This window comes from Ambystoma mexicanum, chromosome 1q, assembly GCF_040938575.1.
Source record: "Ambystoma mexicanum isolate Mex_15411 chromosome 1q, UKY_AmexF1_1, whole genome shotgun sequence".
In the NCBI taxonomy this organism is placed as follows: domain Eukaryota; kingdom Metazoa; phylum Chordata; class Amphibia; order Caudata; family Ambystomatidae; genus Ambystoma; species Ambystoma mexicanum.
In genome coordinates, this window is record NC_090922.1 from 1,555,544,923 (window position 1) to 1,555,567,097 (window position 22,175).

Consider the following 22,175-nt stretch of genomic DNA (forward strand, 5'->3'; position numbering starts at 1 on the left):
TTGGAGGTCTTTTTAAGGTTGCCTGAAAGAGAATGGATGATGGAGTCATGGAATTCAGTGATCGAGCCAGGGGGTTGGTAGACGATGTGCAGAGCCAAGGTTACGTTGGAGGAGAGGTTGATTTTGAGTGGGAGGTGGTCGCAGCTGTGACCAAGGTTCCCTTCTGTTCTCCTAATAGCTAAGCTTTCTTTGGCAATGAGCGCTACTCCACCGCCCCTAGCGAGGGATCGGTCTTGCCTGTGGATGGTGTATCTGTCTGGGATGGCAAGGGCGAGGGCTGGGCCAGATGTTTCGTTCAGCCAGGTTTCAGTGATCATGATGAGGTCTACCTTATTCTTAAGAATGAGGTCATGAATGTCCAGGGCGTGGACTGGGACAGAGCGAGCATTAATCAGACCACATTTCAGGGAGGTGGTAGGTGCATTTCCATGGCCAGCCACGGGGCTGGTCTTGGAGGCTTGGGGGGGTACGGGGGTGTCGTGGGCAACGGGCATGGGTGTGGTCATGTCAATGGGGGCAACAGGGATAGTATCAGCAGGCACAGTGGTGACATTGTGTGCATCAGGCATAGTCATACTAGCAGGCAGAATAGTGGCGTTGTGTGCATCAGGCACAGTCATATTAGCAGGCAGAATAGTGGCGTTGTGTGCATCAGGCACAGTCATATTAGCAGGCAGAATAGTGGCATTGTGTGCATCAGGCATAGTCATACTAGCAGGCAAAATAGTGGCATTGTGTGCATCAGGCACAGTCATATTAGCAGGCAGAATAGTGGTGTTGTGTGCATCAGGCACAGTCATATTAGCAGGCAGAATAGTGGCATTGTGTGCATCAGGCACAGTCATATTAGCAGGCAGAATAGTGGCATTGTGTGCATCAGGCATAGTCATACTAGCAGGCAAGATAGTGGCATTGTGTGCATCAGGCACAGTCATATTAGCAGGCAGAATAGTGGCGTTGTGTGCATCAGGCACAGTCATATTAGCAGGCAGAATAGTGGCATTGTGTGCATCAGGCACAGTCATATTAGCAGGCAGAATAGTGGCGTTGTGTGCATCAGGCACAGTCATATTAGCAGGCAGAATAGTGGCGTTGTGTGCATCAGGCACAGTCATATTAGCAGGCAGAATAGTGGCGTTGTGTGCATCAGGCACAGTCATATTAGCAGGCAGAATAGTGGCATTGTGTGCATCAGGCATAGTCATATTAGCAGGCAAAATAGTGGCATTGTGTGCATCAGGCATAGTCATATTAGCAGGCAGAATAGTGGCATTGTGTGCATCAGGCACAGTCATATTAGCAGGCAGAATAGTGGCATTGTGTGCATCAGGCACAGTCATATTAGCAGGCAGAATAGTGGCATTGTGTGCATCAGGCAAAGTCATATTAGCAGGCAGAATAGTGGCATTGTGTGCATCAGGCACAGTCATATTAGCAGGTAGAATAGTGGCATTGTGTGCATCAGGCACAGTCATATTAGCAGGCAGAATAGTGGCATTGTGTGCATTAGGCACAGTCATATTAGCAGGCAGAATAGTGGCATTGTGTGCATCAGGCAAAGTCAAATTAGCAGGCAGAATAGTGGCATTGTGTGCATCAGGCAAAGTCATATTAGCAGGCAGAATAGTGGCATTGTGTGCATCAGGCAAAGTCATATTAGCAGGCAGAATAGTGGCATTGTGTGCATTAGGCACAGTCATATTAGCAGGCAGAATAGTGGCATTGTGTGCATCAGGCACAGTCATTAGCAGGCAGAATAGTGGCATTGTGTGCATCAGGCAAAGTCATATTAGCAGGCAGAATAGTGGCATTGTGTGCATCAGGCACAGTCATATTTGCAGGCAGAATAGTGGCATTGTGTGCATCAGGCAAAGTCATATTAGCAGGCAGAATAGTGGCATTGTGTGCATCAGGCACAGTCATATTAGCAGGCAGAATAGTGGCATTGTGTGCATCAGGCACTGTCATATTAGCAGGCAGAATAGTGGCATTGTGTGCATCAGGCACAGTCATATTAGCAGGCAGAATAGTGGCATTGTGTGCATCAGGCACAGTCATATTAGCAGGCAGAATAGTGGCATTGTGTGCATCAGGCACAGTCATATTAGCAGGCAGAATAGTGGCATTGTGTGCATCAGGCACAGTCATATTAGAAGGCAAAATAGTGGCATTGTGTGCATCAGGCACAGTCATTTTGGCAGTGCAGTGTGAGCGTGTTTGGCGGTGGGGGAGGCTGGCACTTGCCTCATCAGACCTCATCACGCTGTTAACAGTCATTGGCAAATATCTCATAATGGTGGGCGATGATTTGGGGATGAGTTTAGGATAACTTAATGAATATGCTAACATCATCCCTATTTTAGAAATTTCATTGTTCCTGATGCTTTTAGGATGACTTGCTGATCACTTCAAGGGATTGCACGGTTGTCCCTGATGATTTGGGGATGATTCAGGGATGACCTACTGATTACTTCAGAGCATCACAGAGTTTGTAGGATGATATGCGGAGCAATCCAGATTGTCTTTTGGCTTTTGCTTAGTTGCACTTATGCTGAATGACCCCCCCCCTACTGTGGCAGGGGTAAAGCTTGAGACTATGTTTGGCCAAAGTGGAAGCCGGATGCCTAAATCGCATGCCCACCCGAGCCCCCTGGGTAGGAATCCTGTGCTATCCCAGTCAAAAGCAGGCCCCAAGCACCCTCACAATCCCCAATGTGGCATGGGTAAAGCTTGAGACTATGTTGGGCCAAAGTAGAAGAAAGAGGCCTACACATAGCATGTGCCCCTTGGGTAAGAATCCTTTACCATCCCAGTCAAAAGCAGGAACCCAGCATCCTCACAATCAATACAATTCAATGCTGACTTGTTAGTTAAGAATTGGGATAGCCAATTAACACTTACCCTCAAGGTTTCAGTTATAGAAAGTTATTCATTTAACAGCAATTTTTAAATAAGCTTTCTTTAGAAAGGCAATTCATGTAAGAATGTAAATATTCTTTTATTGTATTGGCTGTTTAAACAACCTTTAAATTTTATAAGAGTTATAAACAAAGTAAAGAAGATCAGTTTCATAATTTACATGTAACGAGTAGGACATGTTATAACACATAAAATAACAATGTAAATTCATCAGTTAATATACAGAAGTCAAGTCATAAAAAGATAGTTCTCATATATCATTGATGCATATTGTAAGAGTTTGATGTTTCATATTAGAAGGTTTAAAAGAGATTATATCGATCGATTTTCAAATATAATTTAAAACGAGCATTCTTCGTAAAGTAGAATCTGTGAAAGTTGAAGATATCTTTTGCCCAATTGAGCCTTAATTCATTGATTTCCATTTCCGAAGTCTAAAAATTCAAGAAATTGAGTAGTCGCTATTCTTACAGATATTCGCTTGGTGCTAACAATTGAAATCCATAATGTTCTTGTATGTAGTATCACCAGGCCCGTAAAATGACATTAAAAATATAAGGAACGTTTTTCCATTAATTTGGAACATTCTGCAATTAGATGTTCTAACGTCTCTTTTTGTTTTTTATTCTTGCAGAATCGACAATAAATGTCTTCATCAGTTATAATGCCTCTTCGTGCCATGATGTCTTTCGTATGAAGCATATTTAATCTAAATCTCAGATCTAGACTTCTTAATTTGGTAGGTGGAATCTTCATCAGATAAGACTATATATCGTTCACGTTTTTTATGACCGAATTAAGTGATATTGAAATCTAGATACTGTCTACATTTTGACGTAGTGTGATCCAATCTACTTCATATACTTTTTTTGTGCACGGTCTGGATTCTGAATTAGTAATTCTATTGAGACATCAGAGTTAGCTAAGGCATTGTAAAGGTGATTTCTCCATTTCAGTGGATAGTCATGTGTACACATCAAAGGATAGCTTGCCAGGTTATAAAATATGTTTTTCTTATCCACAAGTAACAGACTTTTTCGGAGTAAACTACATAGTTTCCACAAATTAATGACATGCAAAGAGAGAGTCCAATTCAAATCTAACCATAGATATTGGAACTGAATTTGGCAAGTTAAATACCTTCCTCCAAAATGTGCCTTCTATTTTGTCTCAGGAGAGCTGGTTTTGAGGGTGTTTGGTCTCTGCTCCGTATGTTAATACTGGTATGGCTTTTTGTCTGTAAAAAGTTAAGACAGATCCACATGAAAATGTGGCATATTTGTACATGATTATACGAGCTTGTGAGGAAAGTGCTACAGGTTTTGAGACAATCCCAGTCAAAAGCAGGAATCCAGCACCCTCACAATCCCCAATGTGGCATGGGTAAAGCTTGAGACTATGTTGGGCCAAAGTGGAAGAAAGAGGCCTAAACATAGCATGCGCCCCCTGCGTGAGAATCCTTTGCCATCCTTTGCCATCGCAGCACCCAGCATCCTCACAATCAATACAATTCCATGCTGACTTGTTAGTTAAGAATTGGTGTAGTCCCAATGTGTGAGACTAGACAACGCTTATCTGCTTGGTATTAGGTAACCTACCTTTTGGTATAGGTCTGTACTGGTATAGGTCTGTACTTTTCGCGCCTTGAAACACTTGTGTATAGGCGCGTTACAAATACCATATCATATCATATCATACTGCACAGGTTGGTAGTGTGACTGAGCAGCCAGGCCTATCTCAAGAAGGATAAATGTGAGCTGTACAAATGAATTCCGTAAATACAAGAAGCCAAGTAACACTTACACTCAAGATATCAGTTATAAAAGGTTATTAATTTAACATCAATTTTTAAATAAGCATTCTTTAGAAAGGCAATTCATGTGACAATGTAAATATACTTTCAAATTACTTTTCAGAATCAGAGCAAGTTAGTGGATAATCTTTCGATATGCTTCTTACACACTTCCTACACCCTGAGGTGACTTCAATCACAAGGACAGTAATGGCATTTATATATCACACTAGTTATACTTTGAAGGTTCTGAGGTTGTAGAAAGGAAAGGTTTAAGGAAGGAAAAAGGTTAAACAGGTTCTCAGTATATGTAAGGACAACTAAATCTTCCAATGAAATCAAGACAAGCCTTTCCCAGCAGTACCAGTCTAAAACAAGCTAACCACCTATGAGTGAAAAACAATATCAAGGTCAACGGGCTAGAAGAGTCTGCAGGGAGCCAGGACAGCCAAAGCCAATTTGAAACAGTCTATGGAGCTGAGGCATTTCTTAGACTCAAATGTCTTGCACAAAGTCAGAGTTTGCTAGAAAATCACTTGTAGGGTCACAAGCAGTGAAAACAGAGTTGGAATCAACTCTAAAAGTAAGCCACTGCAATTCTCAACTGAGAAAAGCACAGCTCAAAAAGACACTGAAGTAAGTACCCCAAGCCTAAACAGTACCTCTGGTTTGAAGAAGAGTGGTCCAGCTGGCTTCTGTCCTGCTACATCGATGCAGACCCAGGGTTTCTGAGCCTCAGTCGTGGGGACAAGAGGGAGGATATCTGTAGGACTCCTGTGGCGGTACTTGGGAGGTCGGCAGCTACGTGCTCTTTTTGGTTCAGCTGCACTTTGCGGTTTCAGCGCTTAGTAAACAGCACAGTCACGGATCTTGGATACCAGTTGGGCTTCCTTCACTAGCTGGGTGCTGCAGTCTGGTGAGGGGACTCGAGCTCTGATATGATATGGCATTTGTAACGCGCCTATACACAAGTGTTTCAAGGCGCGACGAGGCTGGGAGGGGGGAACAAGGGGAGTCAGACAACGATCCTACTAGGTCAGGTGTCATTCAGATAGCGCAAGTGCATGGGTAAGGGGGACGGGAAAAGTGCAAGGGGGAAAGGGAGAGGGGAAAGTGCAGTACAGGGTTAGTAATGAACAAGATAAATAATAAGGGCCAGCTGGTGGCAAGTGCAAGATAAGTGCAGACAAGTGCTGGGAAGGGGGTCTGTAGGGATACAGAGACAGTCCCACAGTGCTGGGGTTGCCAGGAAGGCAGTGCAGGGGAGAGTGGCTGGGCCAAGGACCGAGATTGGTGAGTGGCCCAGTTGCTGATTGAGTACAGTATCAGTGATTTAGCAGGGGAGAGGGAGAGAGAAAGCAGAAGCAAAGAGGAAGGTTTTGAGGTGCTTCCGGAACCGGAGATGGTTCGCCTCAAGTTTCAGGGAGGCAGGAAGGCTGTTCCAGAGGGAGGCCCCTGCCGCGGAGAGAGATCTACCCCCAGCTCGTTGCTTCGAGAAGCGGCTGACCCTGAGGGAGTTGGAGGCGGAAGAGCGAAGTGCTCGAGAAGGAAGATATTTAGGAAGGGAGAGTTGAAGGTAATTTGGCCCCAGGCCCCAGAAGGCCCTGTGGACAATGCAGAGGGTTTTGAACTTAATCCTCGCAGCCACAGGGAGCCAGTGAAGCGATTTCAGTCCTGGAGAGATACGGTCTCTGGGCTTGAGGCCAAGGACAAGTCTCGCAGTCCTGTTCTGGATGAGTTGCAGAGGGCGGAGAGTAGAGGCAGGCAGATTTAGATAGAGGCTGTTACAGTAGACCAGCTTCGAGAGAACCAGGGCTCTGGAGACAGTGAGCTTCTGGGGGAAGGAGAGGAAAGGAAGGATACCTCTGAGGAGGTGCAGCTGGTAGTGTGACTTCTTAGAAATGTCAGAAATGTGAGGAGAGAAGGAGAGTGTGGAGTCGAAGATGACCCCGAGGTTTTTTGCCTTGCAGGTAGGAGCAGGAACAGGGCCAAGAGGTCGTCCTGCTTCTGGGAGGGTCGTTAGGAGGCTCCTGGAGCTTCTAGCTGGATTTCAGACGTTTCAATCAACTACGGATTACTCAACCCCTGGCACTCGGTTCTTGCAGCAATGAAGAAGTACAGCCAGGCAGGGAAGATGGTAGAGGAGTGCGTCTCTGGGTTAGTTGGTCCCACTAACCCAAGGGGAGAAGTCGTCCATTCCCAAGCTTCTCTGTTTCAACACAGTAGCAGGGCTTCACAGGGCAATTCAAAGGTCCAGGAGGATGTAGCCAGCTTCATTCACGGGTTCTTAGTTGGGTGTTTATCCCAGTGGTCGACTCTGCCTCTAGTCCAAAAGCCCTTGTCTTTCAAGCATGTTTCTCCCATTCAAGCATAGCCTAGCTGTCACTCAAACAGCAGGGTGGCTGTCCAGCCAATCAGGACTGGTTGAATTCAGGCATTCCTAGAGATAAAGAACAGGGGAGTTTCTGGACCCTCCCTTACATCCTGTCCTTCCAGACACAATGGAGCCAGAGGCGGGCTTCAGGGCTGCAGCCAGCCAAAGGCAAGATAAAGGGCTCCAATCTGTTTTAACGCACCGAGTACAACCCAGGAAAGACCTCACAAACAGAAAATGTCAAAAAAAGGAGTCAGGGGCCATTTTGATAAAATGGTCACCCATGGGTGCTATTCTGCAGCTGAGGGTTCAGCCTGCAGCAGAAAAGCACAACGATAGGAACAATTAAACCACTTCCACCAGCCATTTAAAGTAGGGAGGGTAACATAAAAATGTTACATGAGAATGTAGGAAAAGGGGCTACTAAGTAACCCCCCATGACTCCACATAAAATGGTGTGTGCTGGACCCACAAAGAGAAAAAGTAAAGTCAATTTCACTTTACTATTCTTGGGAACAGCAGTTCACACAAGAAAGCAAAAGAGCTGGGGGCCTCTAAGGTTGAAGGGAATTAGCACAGAAATGAGAATTCTCCCCAACATTACTGCACCAATATATGCCAGTATTCACATGTACTCCTTCACACAGTATTCATGTTTGCTTTGCACAAAATCCAATAATTAACAACCATAACTAAAAGTAACTACAGAATAAAAAAAAAAAGAAAAACACATAGGATCCAAAAAAGAAAAAAGCAATAAATGAACGGAACCACAAAGTCCCATTAACCGAGGTCTCAACTACCCACAACCTACCAAATACAAGCAACAACCCAACCACAAACAGCAAAGATTAAACCCAAAAGACCAGGAAAAACACCAACCAAAAGAGGATACCCTCTAAGGAACACAACCCACACATCATGCCTCACTGCAAGAAAGACAAAGAAGCCAGAAATGAAAACAGAAATAATAAGAAATCCCAAACCACTCAGGAAGGCACTGACCAGCATGATCCAAAACCCCCAAAAACTCGACAAACATCTAAAATGGCCCAAGGAGACATACAAATAACAGAGCAAAGACGACTACAATGCTCGCTACCTGTCCACATACGACAATGTGGTAAACAAAAACGGCACAGCAACAACGAACCAACAGCCACCAAGCATCACGAATACAGACCTAACCAAGACACCAAACGGAACACGACTACTAATACAACATCCCAACCCGGTCTCCATAATGGACATTAACCCAACCAGAACAAGGAACAAACTGGAATCCAACACACTCTACACCCCCTATACCACCAAGACTGGAATAACAGAGGGGTAGCTACCCTATTTACCACCCGGAACAAACCAACCCTGCCATAAACCTTATCAGGCTACTCGACAGAGAGACTGACCAACAGAGAACCACCCACCCAAAAGTCTCAACCGGGAAAAACCCACCTGTAAAAGAAACCCAACCAACGATACACCAACGATACACCAGTCAGAACAACTAATACTAACAACAACGCAAAAGGGGCAAACTACACTGCAGCCTCCTCAATGTTAGATCCATGGCAAAACACTCAACAGAAATCAATAACCTAAGCAAAGGAGGCACAGACGTGCTCTTCCTTACAGATTCTGGCTATCAGGCAACTATAAAAACATCGCAAATGAAGCAATACACAACAATTATAAATGAATACACGCCAACAGAGAAAACTGAAGAGGAGGCGGAATCGCAATTATACACAAAAAACACCCATGAGCATCTCGAATCATCACAACCAAACGCAGAAGACTATGGGCCTCATTACGACAATTGCGGAATGGGTTAACAGGCGCCGCTAATGAAGGCGAAGCCGTTAACACCATTCCGCAATATTACGAGGTCCCCTTGCGGGACCCGATGTGGACGTCTGGTCTTACCAGACGTCCATAGCAGGTCCCGCGAGGGGACCAGGGAGCTAACAACGGGCCAGTCGTAATCGGCCCGTTGTTAGCTCCCGCACCCATTCCCATTGAGCCCTATGGGGGCTCAAATGGGAATGGGGAAGGTCCGAACCTGGGTTCCCCGTAGGAGGAATTACCGGGCCCTCCAAACTCGGAATGGCCTGGTAATTCTCCATTCAGGGAACCTGGACCCGGACCCGATTTTGGAGGCAGCCATGGCGCCAATAGCACCATGGCTACCTCCAAAGACGTAATGAGGCCCGATGAATCCCTCCTAATCAAGATAGAACGCAACGACCACTCCAACATAGTATTCCTCCTGATCTACAGACCATCTTCTTACAACCACAACTTTGCAACAAAACTAGCGGACGAGGCCGCCAATCTATCAACCCACCACGACAACCTAGCCGAAAGAGATACCACTGATACAAACATAGATACAACAGAAGACGCATTCAACAATTGAATCACCAAGGTCCAAAATGGCAGCAAAATGGTTCACAGAAGAACTGAAAAAACTCCAAAAAAACAACCTCAAAATGGAAACAAAATGGAGAGAATACACCAGACATGACTAAATAAAATACCAAAGACAACTCAAACTGTGCCAAGCAACAGTGTGTTAGGAGGTCCAACATACATTCCACTTGCAGCAATAAGGTTTGAATTGGGCCTTACCTCTATGCATGCACGGGTGGAATGGAACTTGCTGTCCCTATTTAGGAGATTACTTATGCCGTCTGGAGACACTCTTTACTCAAATGTACACAAAACTCAATGCTGTCATGACAATCGGGATGAACTGTGCGAGAATTCTAAGAAAAAAAATCTATCTAAATACAGAAATCCTTATCTCTAATCCAAACAAAGTAAAAGAAACAGCCATTTGACTATGATTGGATAAAGAATGAAGAGAAAATACACAGCTATTCCTCAATGGCTCATATCAGCCATGAACACAAAACGAGAGGTGAGATCGCGTCATACCTCATCAAGTTTCCTGACAGGCATTATAGGAAAACTTTTCTGCAACTGAGATGGAACCCGTTGCCAACCAGAGAAATTCTCGCACGGCGTGGCCTGATTGCACCAGACGAGTTGGAATGTAGATACCGCCATCAAGAGGGAATCAGTGAGACCACGAGACATCTACTTTCCTTCTGCCAGAAATTAAACACTAAAAGGCACTGTTATGTAGCAGAAATGTCCCCCAACCACCACAGGGCCAAGGAGAGACAAATTTGGCACCATTGCATTAGCGGTAGCAGTGCTTCAGAAACTCGAGCTGTTGCATCTTTTTTCAAATCTCCGAATTTGAATAAGTTCATGCAGAACATCGCTAATGTGCCTGAAATGGTTGCCGTGCAGTTTTTTTTTTGTTGGGGGGACTCATTTTATTTTCCTTGTTTTTGATATAATGGTCTTATGTTTCTATTTGGAAGCCAAATATTTCTATATGTGATTCTATTTATTTAGTATTTTATTGCTTACGCACTTACAAATTTTAACTGTGTTCATTTTAAGAATTACTGACTGGAAATTCTTTTGTGTGTATATTGTTTTTATGTGAATGACTTTGTAAAGGTTATTTAACCACAAACAAATAAAAACAAAGCAACAATCCTCAAAGCAAAAAAGAAAATTACTACGCCACAAGAATAGAATCGGCAAACAATTCCCAGAAAGAACTCTTCAAAATCATCAGAGATAAAACTCTTCCTGCAAAAATTCCATCACTCCTACACAAACACTTTGTGACAAAATCACCAACCACCTGAGAGCAAAAATAGATACAATACAGGAGACCATCAGCCTATGCGGGGCAAATACAACCACTGGACCACAGACACCAGACGAAACTCAGATTACAGCAAAACTCATCTGCTTAGAACCAATCACAGAGGAATCTTTCACCACACTGATCAAGGATACCAACCTTGCAGGATCCCCAAGGGAACCCGCCCCCCGGACGTCTTCAAAGGAATCCGCAACCACAGAACCCCAGCGACACACTTCCGGAACCTAATGAATCTATCACTCAAAAGAGGAATAGTATCGTCCTTCTTCAAATCAGCATACTTCAAACCACTGATAAACAAGGTCAGAAAGCGCATAAGACTCAAGCAACTACAGACCGATATCCAACCTGCCCTACCAAGCGAACATCCTGGAGAACCACGTCTACTAAATCCATCTTAAACACGTCGAAACAAATGGAATACTCGACCAATCACGAGTTGGCTTCAGACCGATGAGAGGAACAGAATCAGCACTTCTATCAATATGGGACGACCTGAAAATAAACACAGATGACACCCCGTCGGCCCTCCTTCTATTGGACATTTCAGCAGCTTTTGACACAATCGGCCACGCAACACTAATAAAAAGATTGATGGAACGTGGCATGCAGGACTCTGCACTAAAGTGGATTACCTTATTCCTAACCAAACCTACCTACCACCGTTCACCTCAAACACCAAAGATATATCCTGGGGAGTCCCACAGGGTTCCAGCCTCTCCCCTCTACATGTTCCCAATGATGAAAATCATTCGATCCCATGGACATACTGCCTACAACTACGCAGATGACATAACTGGTTGTGAAAACAAACAGAACACAGGAACAAAATAACCTTCAACAACTGATTCACAGACACATACAGCAGGATGACAAAGAACAACCTCAAACTGAACCCAGCAAAAACAGAAATAATGCTCTCACCCGCAGGGTTCGACGGAGGGAACCCACAAAAGGACTGGCCAATCGGCATGGGAACGCAACCAGAGACTACCAATGTAGTAAACAACCTTGGAATACTCATGGACTATGGACTATCACAGGAACCACAAGTCATTGCAATCGCCAAAAATGCTTCGTCCTCCTACAACTAATCAGATCCCTGATGCTCACAAGAATTACCTACGCAAACAGCCTCTACCTAGGAATGCCAGAGAGACTCATCAAGAAACCCTAAAGGGTGTAAAATACAGCAGCCAGGATCCTGCTAAAACTAAACAGAAGAGACCACATCACTCCAGCACTGAAAACCCTACACTGGTTACCAATAAAAAAGCACATCAAATTCAAAGCACTCTGCATCACCCACAAAGTATTGTACAGACAAGGAGTGGAATTCCTCCAAGAGATTAGCCTGTATCTCCCAGGAAGGGAACTAAGATACAGCAATGACCTACAAATAGAGGCAAAACACCACGAAAAAGGGACATTTGTCAGAACAGCGTTCTCATGCCTAACTGCTAACACCTGGAACAACATGTTAATGTTAAAGGATATTTGTACCGCGCACTATCACCACCGGAGTGGTCCGCTGGCGCTCTGGAGGCTCTGAAAAAATGGGAAGGGGCAGTTAGTTAGCGGGAATAAGCTGGAAAAGTGCAAGAGAGCAGTGATGTGCTGTTGGCAGTCTCAACCCGGTTAACACTGTTGGCTGGACTTGGGGTGTTTTTCGGTCAGTGGCCGTCGTGTACTCTTGTCCGAGTCTATGTGTGGTTTGTTTTGTTGTTGCAGTGTAGTGAGGTTTGTGAGGATTGTTACAGGCTTGTGGTTGTGTTTGCTTAGAGCTTGAGAGGTGTATGCAGAGGGGTGAAATTGTTAGTGGATTGGTTAATTGCCATTGCTAACATTCACATTTCTATCTAGATGCGACGCAGCCTAGTGTCTAAGATACCATCCAAGTGTGGCATATGCTAACATTCACATTTCTATCTAGGCGTGGCACATGCTGAGCATTCACAGCTCAATCCAGGTGTGGCACCTGCCACCATCCACATCCCATCTAGATGCGACTCTGGCCAATGTTCACAATTCCAACCAAGTGTGGCCCATGCTATCATTCACAATATCATTTAAGTGTGGCTCATGCTGCTATTCACGATCCTATCTAGCTGCGACGCACGCTAATGTCTAAGATTCCATCTAGGTGTTGCACATGCTAACAATCACATTTCTATCTAGGTGTGGGACATGCTAACATTCATGTTTCTAAGTGTGGGACATGCTAACATTCACATTTCTAGCTAGATGCGAAACAGCCTAGTGTCTAAGATTCCATCTAAGTGTGGCACATGCTAACAATCACATTTCTATCTAGGTGTGGGACATGCTAACATTCACGTTTCTAACTAAGTGTGGGACATGCTAACATTCACATTTCTATCTAGGTGTGGGACATGCTAACATTCACATTCCCCGGGCCAATCCTGAGGCCGAAAAGAGGGCTAAAGAGTCCATCTACATCCATGGCGGGCAAGGAAGAATAAGGGGGACCCCATTTTGTCAGGCTCAGGGCAAAGTGATCCTGGCACCAAGGCCAGGAAGAGGGTCATTTGAAACCCGAGGATGAGGACAAACAGTGGCTCAACTGCGCACAGTTATAGGGGAGTGCACAGTTAAGGGCGGACCCACAAAGCAGCGGCAGGAGGAGGTTCCTATGCCCTGAAAAAATGTCCAGAACATGCCCAAAGGATACAAAACAATATCAGGGAGAAGAGAAGTCAGGGCTCCTCCATCAGACCTGCCTAGGCACTATAGCCAAAAACAAGTGGAAGGACATGCACGCTGCCCCCAAGTCTGAAGAAACCACAGGAGGGCAATCTGCAGAGACTTTGGCGCAGAGACAGTGAAGTGCCTGCTGGGAGAGATCAGGTGCCCAGGGCAGGAGAGGATTTGGGGGTGCTGGCAGGCACTACAAAAGATGAAGTGGTCATCCAGGAGGTCCTATGCCGTTGCTTTCAGGATTTTGGGGACAAGATAACAAACACAATTCGGTCGCAGTTGAGCATGATGCGTGCAGAACTGTCCCAATCGTTGCAAGAGGTGAACAGGGACATAACGAAACTAGAGGAGCTGGAGACAGTACACGTCTGCAATCATTATCCTGGGCAGGTATTATTATCAGGGCAGTTTCTAGTCCATTTGGTGCCTAGGGCTGTTAGGACAGTTTTTCTGAAGTCCAAGCTTAGTAAAACCATTCAACTGAGGCAGTACAAGACTTCACTCTTAGTATAAGGCTGTACCACCTGAGTTAATGGTAGCGTTGACAGAGCAGCCAGGCTTATCAGAGAGAGGACTGTAGAATCAGTACAAATGAAATTGTCATACAAATGATCCAAGGAAACACTGAAACACTATTTATTGTAAAGATAAAGGATTTATTTAACTACAGGTAGGCCCAGATAAATCTAGGGGTACATAAGTACTATCACACATTCATAAGTAATCACAATTATCAAAACACATCACTATACTTGAAGGTACACAGACCAAAGTATACAACTTATCTGAAACACCTAACAGTAAATCTAGGGAAGTCAAAGCTTTTCATACACATTCAGTATAGGTCAAACCTATTCTTGGGGAGTAAAAACCAATGGTTACTTTCACAATTACATTCAGTAATGCAAGGACAGTAGACAATACCAGTTGTGCAGTGACTCTCAGTACAAATCAGTCAGTCAACTGAACAATCTACTTTTTGTGAATAGTGGAACACTTATTCCAGGTACAGTAAAAACCTATAACAACTTTTGTGATAACACACTGTTATCCTAGGTGAGTAAAACATAAGGATTTAATATTCAATTACAGGTGCTTTTGGGATCAGTGAAACACAGATTGAGATAAGCAGTAACTCTGGTAACTTATTTTTGGATGGCACACAGCTAACTCAAGGTAAGTATAACCCATCTACTTTTTCAATCTCACAAGGAATTCCAGGTTAGATGGCACAGGGAAAGTAAAACCAATGTTACACTTTACTGAATGACTCAAAGTTATTCTAGGTAGGCAACTGTTACACTTCACCCTTTACACTTCACCCTGTGCGCAAGCGGCGGTTCGGCTTCCCCGTGCTCCTGGATGGACACTCTTGTGGGCGCCACGGGACTGTGCACAGAACTGTGGCCATTCCGTATGGTGTGCGCCATTTTGTTGCACCATTTTTTGCTAGATGGTGTCTTCGGCGGCACTAGGCAGCGGGTGCCTGTATTGGGACTACATCTCCCAAGCTGCTATGCCTGTGTCAGCTGACCTACGCTTCCAGTCAGACGTTTTCTTTGATGGAGAAACTCTGCCTACTTAAGCACCTGTGAAACTTTCCTCGCTGCTTCTATTTGAAGTTACTCCTCAAAGTCACGTCTTCCCTGCTTTCCGTGTTAATTGATTCCTGCTTTCGTTTACGGACTTCCCTGCATTGCGATTCTGTTCCTGGCATTTCAGTTCGTGTACCAGACCTCTTGTTACTCCCCACGGACTGAGTTAGAATACGATTTTGTCCTTGGCGACCAGACCCTGCTACTCCCACGGACTGCTTTTGATTACGATTTTGTTATTGGCATCCCAGCCTGTGTACCAGACCCTTGACTAATCTCATGGACTCCTCAACATTACGATTTATGTCTGGGGCACCAGCTTGTGAACCAGACTGTGGATATTGACAACTGCTATCTTCATTTATCAACAGCTGTGGCTTCACTCACCTCCAGCAACATGCCACCCATCCTCAGGATCTGAGGTCTTCCGGTATTGTGAGTGTTCCTTTTCCTTTTTTTTTTACATAATTCCGATTCCTCTTAGAGGTTAATAATCCACTCGCCTATTAGCGACTCATTTATTTCTGCAATTGGACTGCCTATCCCAACTGCCCATCTTTAACTTGTACTGGCATTCATCCTGTTGATTGTTACTACGTGCACTAGGGAGGCTACGCTGTTCGTGCACCAACCCGGAACTAGAGCGCTCCTCGTGCCGCCCGGGTCTAGTTTCCCTACTAATTACTAATTCCCTTTTTCTTATTTTATACCTGTCGTTGTTTCCCTGGAACTTGAGCCAGTACATTCATTGGTAAGATCTGGCATCATCCTTTCGGGGTACTCTATCAAGAGTTATCATTCAAGGTTACAACGTTATTTCTTTTGTTTTGTATCATTAGGTGGGAAGGCACCTATGTGTTTCTAGTCACTAATCAGGGAGAGGACTTATCAGGTATACAACAGAGCGAGACTGTAGCTTATGTCAACTTACCTGTCACCCGTTACTCACGATCTCTTTTTTCCTTGCAGCTGGTAACGTGGAGGTGTGTTCTCCCCACTCTTTTGAGTGATCGGGTCCTTTGTGCTGTTCACCAGTAGAGGGCCATATCATTAAAAAGATCTTAATCCCTCACAGAGAGGAGGCTCGGGTGGAGGCTCCAACCCGAGCTCTTCAAGCAAATCACCAACCATACAGACGTAGTCGCCAATCCAGGCCACCCCTGTACGGTGAGTGAAAGCAACAACCTAACACACACTTATTCTGGACAGGCTAGCAGCAAGTCAGGAGAAGCAAGACCCAGTTGGGGAACACTCATACAATTATCCTCAAAGGACTAATCTGGTGATACCAATAGTTGGAGGACACTCATACAATTACCCTGCAGGAATAATCTGGTGAAACCAACACTTTACTTTTGGGAAGAGGCACAACCTAAACACAGGAGAGTAAAATACCTACACATCTACTTTCTATTAGACTCGCAAAACTGTTTCTAAGGAAGAAAAGATGTTAACCATGCTTTTAAGAATAGTGCATCACACATTCAAGATAAGTAAGAACTTTTGTAACTCTTAGAGTTACAGTTACCAACCAACTCTTTACAAGTAAGTCACTTTTAAACACTTGATTTCTTTTCTAGGCAGAAGTCCCAATCCCTTCAAACGTCTTTACCTGGTTCTTGGAGCATGAGTGTTCTCAGTGGCAGAAGGAGGGTCACTAGGACTAGTGACCAACAGGCAGTGTCAGAATAGGTTCTTTAGTAGCAAACATCAGAGTTCCTTCGCAAAACGGGGCAAGCAGGTGAGTATTTTACTTCTAGGGTTAGAAGAGGGTCCAGGGGCTTCGCAGAAGACACCCCAGCAGGATTCTAGCAGTGGGACTGGGTGCACTGGATGAGAAGACTCCCCATCACAGAAAACACCACACAGCTACACAGAAATTCTAACAGGCTTAAGGCAAGGTCACACCCAAGCCAACACAGTACCTCAGCATTGAAGAAGATATTGCAGCAGGAGGACTTCAGGATCTGCAGCCAAATACCTGGTCAGTGGATTCCTTGTCTTGGTGACTGAAAACAAGACCTCAGAAGGAACTTTGCAGCAGGGATCGATGTAGAAGGCTCTAGGCAAGGTTTCCCTCGCGGCTGAATGCGGTTCTGTAGATTTGGCGCCTTTTCAAGGAGCACAGAAGACAGAAAATCGAGGTTGAATTCTCGTTGTTACAATGGTCCAGCACTCTGTTGAGGGGACTTTTCAGACTTGATTCGTGTCTCTGGAGATTTACCAGAATGCCCACGAAGTTTCAGCGAGATTCGGGATTCGGAAGACCGTGCACCGCACGATGGCTTGAGGTCCCAGGGTATTGGATTACTGCAGCAACGCAGCGTTGCAGTAATGCGTGGGATGGCTCAAAATGCAGGTCTTCTTGAGTCTAGTGGGTTGCACCAGGCTCTGGGTCAGGGTCATCATTTTCGGAGTCTCCAGGTCGATTGGAAGGAAGGGCTGCAGCAGGCTCGGGTTACATAGCAGGCTCTCCGGTCGCTGGAAATCATCTACGCTGCTTTTCCTTCGTCATCCTCTTTGGTTTTAAGTTCCAGTGGTTGACATATCTTCAGCTTCCAGGTTCGCAGTATTTATCAGGAATTACAGTACAACCTCTGCATTCTCTCCCCGCATTTTACCAGAAGGGGCGGTCTGGTTGTCCAATCAGGACAGCCAGCCCCCCACTGGGATTTGTCCCCATTCAGGCAAGACGTACGAGAAAGAGCTGTGGAGTTTTGGACTCCTACCTCACTTCCTGCCCTCACAGACAGACTGGAGCCTGGGCGGGGAGTCCGGGAGACTCCTGCCGAAGACAAAAATCACACAAAGGAATTTCCCACCCTGGATGCCAGGGGAAGGAAGAAGGAAGGACAAGAAACACTTAAAGAAGATGGGGGCCATTTTGGTAAAATGAGCACCCTTGGGTGCCTTGACTGCAGCTGTGACCACAGCCCGCGGTAAAGGTGCTCCAAATTAATACAAGGTATCACTGCCACCAGCCATTGAAGGTAAGCTTGTCCCTGTAACAGAATTGTTACAGTTTTAATGTGAAAGGGGATACATTGTATCTCCCCAGCACTCCACATAAGGTGGGGTGTGCTGGTTTCACTTAACAAAATGTAAAAGGGATCCTTTCATCCTTTCTACCCTTGGGAACTGTAGTTCTCTCAAGGTTAGCACAAGAAAGTTAAATGGGGAGCCCCTAGGGCAACCCAGCAACAACAGGCACTAATTGCCAATACATTGTTAAAGAGGATAGCTTTAAAAAGACACTATGGAGAGTCTTAATAATTATACCCATAAAAAGAGTTAAAGATTATGTGAGTGTGGAAAAAGGTTACCACTCACTAAGGTATTAAGGAAAAATATCCCACTAGTAAAGTAAAAGGTTCTGGGGTTGACCCATGTCATGAAGATTTACCAGTTCTGTGAAAATCTTACCCAACAAGGGTGAAACACTAGAATGCGCCCCTGCACCACTCCCAAACTACACTGTTAAGTAACTCCTACTCAAGGTCAATAAATCACTGCTAAACAAATGAAAATCGTTTTTTATTACATCATGATTCAAGACCTTTGCAGTAATTCCTTGGACAAAGCAGAGCACACAAGCGGTATATACTACTTTTAATGTTTTGTGTCAATTTGTAGTCTATGTTAAGGGCATTCTCCTTGACTTTGCTGCTGCGAAAGCATTTATTGCTGTTGCATAATCAATGTTTTCAACAAGTTTGCTCTCAATTGAAAGTATTGCAAGGTTTGATGGCCTTTCCTCAGCCATTGTGGAGCGCAAGTCTTCAATTTACTAAAGCTCCCCTTGCCACTGTAATTGGAATGGTTAGTAAGAGTCTCATTTGGAAAAATGTGTTTTTGTATGATGAATGTGCTGCAGAACTTCTGAAGCCAATTGCTCCAGGTGCTTGCACAGTTGTATCCATTCCTCTTTTCCAGACAAGAACTTTATGTTGTACATGAAACCCCAGCTTGTATTGTGCGCATACAACTGGGAAAAGCGCCTTTCAAGCGAAGTAGTTATGGCGTCAATCAGGGTATAAAATACGGTAACTTTAAGAAGTTCTTCATTCTCAGGAGTCGCATCCTGAGTCTCATACGAAAACATTTTCTTTTGTTTCGCTATGCCGTTCAGTTGCCTTAAAAGTAGAGTCAACACCTAAAAGTAAGGCTACCTCTTCTTTCCTTCACTCCTATAACATTTATCAAAAGGCAATGCAGTTTTTAAGCAGGTAATTGCAGGCCGGCCAATCAATTTGTTTGGACTGCATGGACTTGCTTACAATATTCACCTGAAATAGAAGGTCATACCACACAACTAAAGTACAAATAAAACTGAAATCTTCCAAGCATGACTTAGCCTCCGAGGACAATGTTGGGTCATTGAATTTTTCCTTCAATGCTCACGAGTGCTGTGTGTAGCTCAACAAATTGATACCGCCCAGCTCTCAAGCTTCAATTCTACATTCCCATCGTGTTTCACAGACCTTTTACAAAGGAAAGATTTTTTACATGCTCACTGAGAATGCTCCAACGTTTCGCTGAAACTGCAAACAAATTATAGAGTCTCTGAAGTACACCAAAAAGAGAAACGGATTTCACAGAGGATTTGGAAGCATCGCCAACCACCCAATTTAAACAGTGGCAGCCAAATGGGTTAGAAAATGCACAGCGGTATTGTTCGAGAACTCACGGTTGGACTCCTTTGCTTACCCCAATCATGTTTTGCAGCATTATCATATCCTTGACCACGGAAGTTGTCCATCTCTAGACCGCATTCTGACATTTCAGAATACAGAAGGTTTGCAAGTCCTTCACCAGATGGGTCATCTGCGGGGCGATATCCTACAAAACATTCTTTCATAGAAATATCTTTGCCTGTAATATCGACAATTCTTGCAGTGTAAGACATTTGCTCGGTGTGGCTGATATCTGGAGTACAATCCAAAATAACTGTCATGATGCAGCCCTGGAATCTGTGGAGTCGCTGGAGACTCCATTGATTTCCCCTTCACGCTCCCTTCCTGAACGAGATTAGCGGTCTAGTTTCCATCCAAGATGGCTGCTGCAGGCTTATACCGGTTTTCCCTCATTCACTCTGTGCGCTGCAACACTTGCCAAAGCTCCGGGTAAGATGATCCATAGTTACGCCTTTCTGGCTTCTCTTTTCTCTATTTTTTCTTGCCCTATTCAGTTTCTGAGGCACTGCTTTGTTCATTCTTGTGCTACCCTCCTCGCAGCTTCGGGCTGCAACGTCCCTCCGTGTCTCTCTTCTCACTGACAGTGCTACTCTGCTCACCCTTCCACCGGCAGTTCTGTCAATTCTTACCCACTCATTGTTGGTTGTCTGCAGGGTTGTGGACTGCAATCTCTCTTTCGCCCGCGACCACGCTGTTTCTGTCGCTTCTTCCTCCCAGTGCATTCTGGTTCCTGCAGTCCAGTTTCCATACGTGCGTTCCTTTGTGGGACACTGACTTTCCATCTACTGCACTTATCTGTCAGTAGGATTCCTTTTCGATCCTTTATCCGTCCTCTCTACTTCTGTGCATCATCTACTTGCCAAATTGCGTGTATCCTATATCGTATCCTAGAAAGATCTCCCGGGCCCATCCAGCACGACTCAAGACCTCCAGGGTTTTTCTGACTTACGGCTTTTCCCTGGGCTGGCGTTGGCTCCCTGGGTCCCCACTGCCTGGCAAATTGCATTTAAGGCAAAGTGGCCTCCGGGGAGCTCGCCCTTATCTCTTAAAGAAAAAGGGCAAGAAGACTGACTCTCGAAGAAGGAAGGACGAATCACCAGACGAGTCCGCAGACATTCCATGTGAGGAGACAGAGGAGTAGGAATCGATAGAATCTGAGAATAACAGAAATATTTTGCAGCCTTCACCCTTTATAAAACTGCATTCTTTACTTGAGACCCCGTTAAACTAATTAGTTCATTCTGAATGACATTCCCACAATAGTGAATGCGGATCTCTTGTGAGGTCACTCGATGCAAATGATCCATCATGCTTGGATCAAATTTGCCTAGTAGTTCAACAAGGCTCAGGAAATGTCCATTGTTTGGAGTAAGTAACTTGTTTGAAGAGCCACAAAATGCCAAATTAATTTTGGACAGAAAGACAACTGACATCATTCTTTCGCTTGGTCTCTGCCTGTATTTGATCTTGCATGAGAATCAATGCCAACATGTCCTGTGAGGCACCTTTCAGCATCCACCCACTTGCCACTGGATTTGGCATGTTCAGGAGATCCTTCGTGCATTTTCAAATAGTTACCAATATGCTTCCAGTTATTAATACCATCACTACAATGTTTTGATTTTGGCATAGGGTCAAAATGCCTACAGCAAAAACAGTAGACCATCAGTCAAAATAGAATATTGCAGCCATGTCCTGGAGACGGTTTCTTTGTTAGGTAATACCCTGAGCCCATATGAAGCAGTAAAGTGCCTATTTTTGTTATCCTTTGGGTATGAATAACTAGGAAGTGGCATATCCTGTGGCCCTCCCATTACAATTTGATGACGCACATGTTCAGGCATTGATTTAGGCCATAATGAAATGTCTTCAAACCAACATGTTTTAATGCCTTGTTCCTGTTGGTCATTGCCCTCTAGTGCTTGGGTTCTTGAGGCCTCATCTCTTGACCACCCGAAGTAAAAGAAATAGCCAGAAAATAATCCAAACTCCCCAAAAACCTTTTTTTAAAAGTATTTTGAGTTTAAATGATGCATTGATTGCCAAGCAAAGTAGTGGTAAGGAGGCTCCATTTTAAAGGTGCTGAGTTGAAAATGGGCCAACTTTGGAGAGGCTACATCATGGCCATAACTATTTGAACAAATCTTTTCTAGCATTTGGACAAATACAATGTATGCCAATTCCTACCACTGGCTGACAGGTTACAGTTCACCATCTCACATTTCAAGTGTCAATCCCTCTCACAACCAGATACGCTGTAACCAAACTACAACAAAACAAGGCTCTGTATTGGCAGATGGGGTAAAGGGGTAGTCTGGAAACTCCGCTCATT

The 22,175-nt window shown here is 44.6% G+C and overlaps 2 protein-coding genes across 3 annotated transcripts in view; one reads left to right on the forward strand and one right to left on the reverse strand.

Annotated features, from left to right (window-relative positions):
• Positions 1–22,175, forward strand: part of LOC138552311 (zinc finger protein 432-like) — a 694,217-nt gene that overhangs the window by 501,294 nt on the left and 170,748 nt on the right. The gene's annotated exons all lie outside the window — the stretch shown is intronic.
• LOC138552223 (zinc finger protein 585A-like) overlaps positions 1–22,175 on the reverse strand; it is a 406,444-nt gene that overhangs the window by 378,634 nt on the left and 5,635 nt on the right. For both annotated transcript variants that reach the window (XM_069642523.1, XM_069642525.1), the window contains exon 2: positions 4,060–4,156. The gene's annotated coding sequence lies outside the window, so the exon portion shown is untranslated. The remainder of the gene's footprint in view (positions 1–4,059; positions 4,157–22,175) is intronic.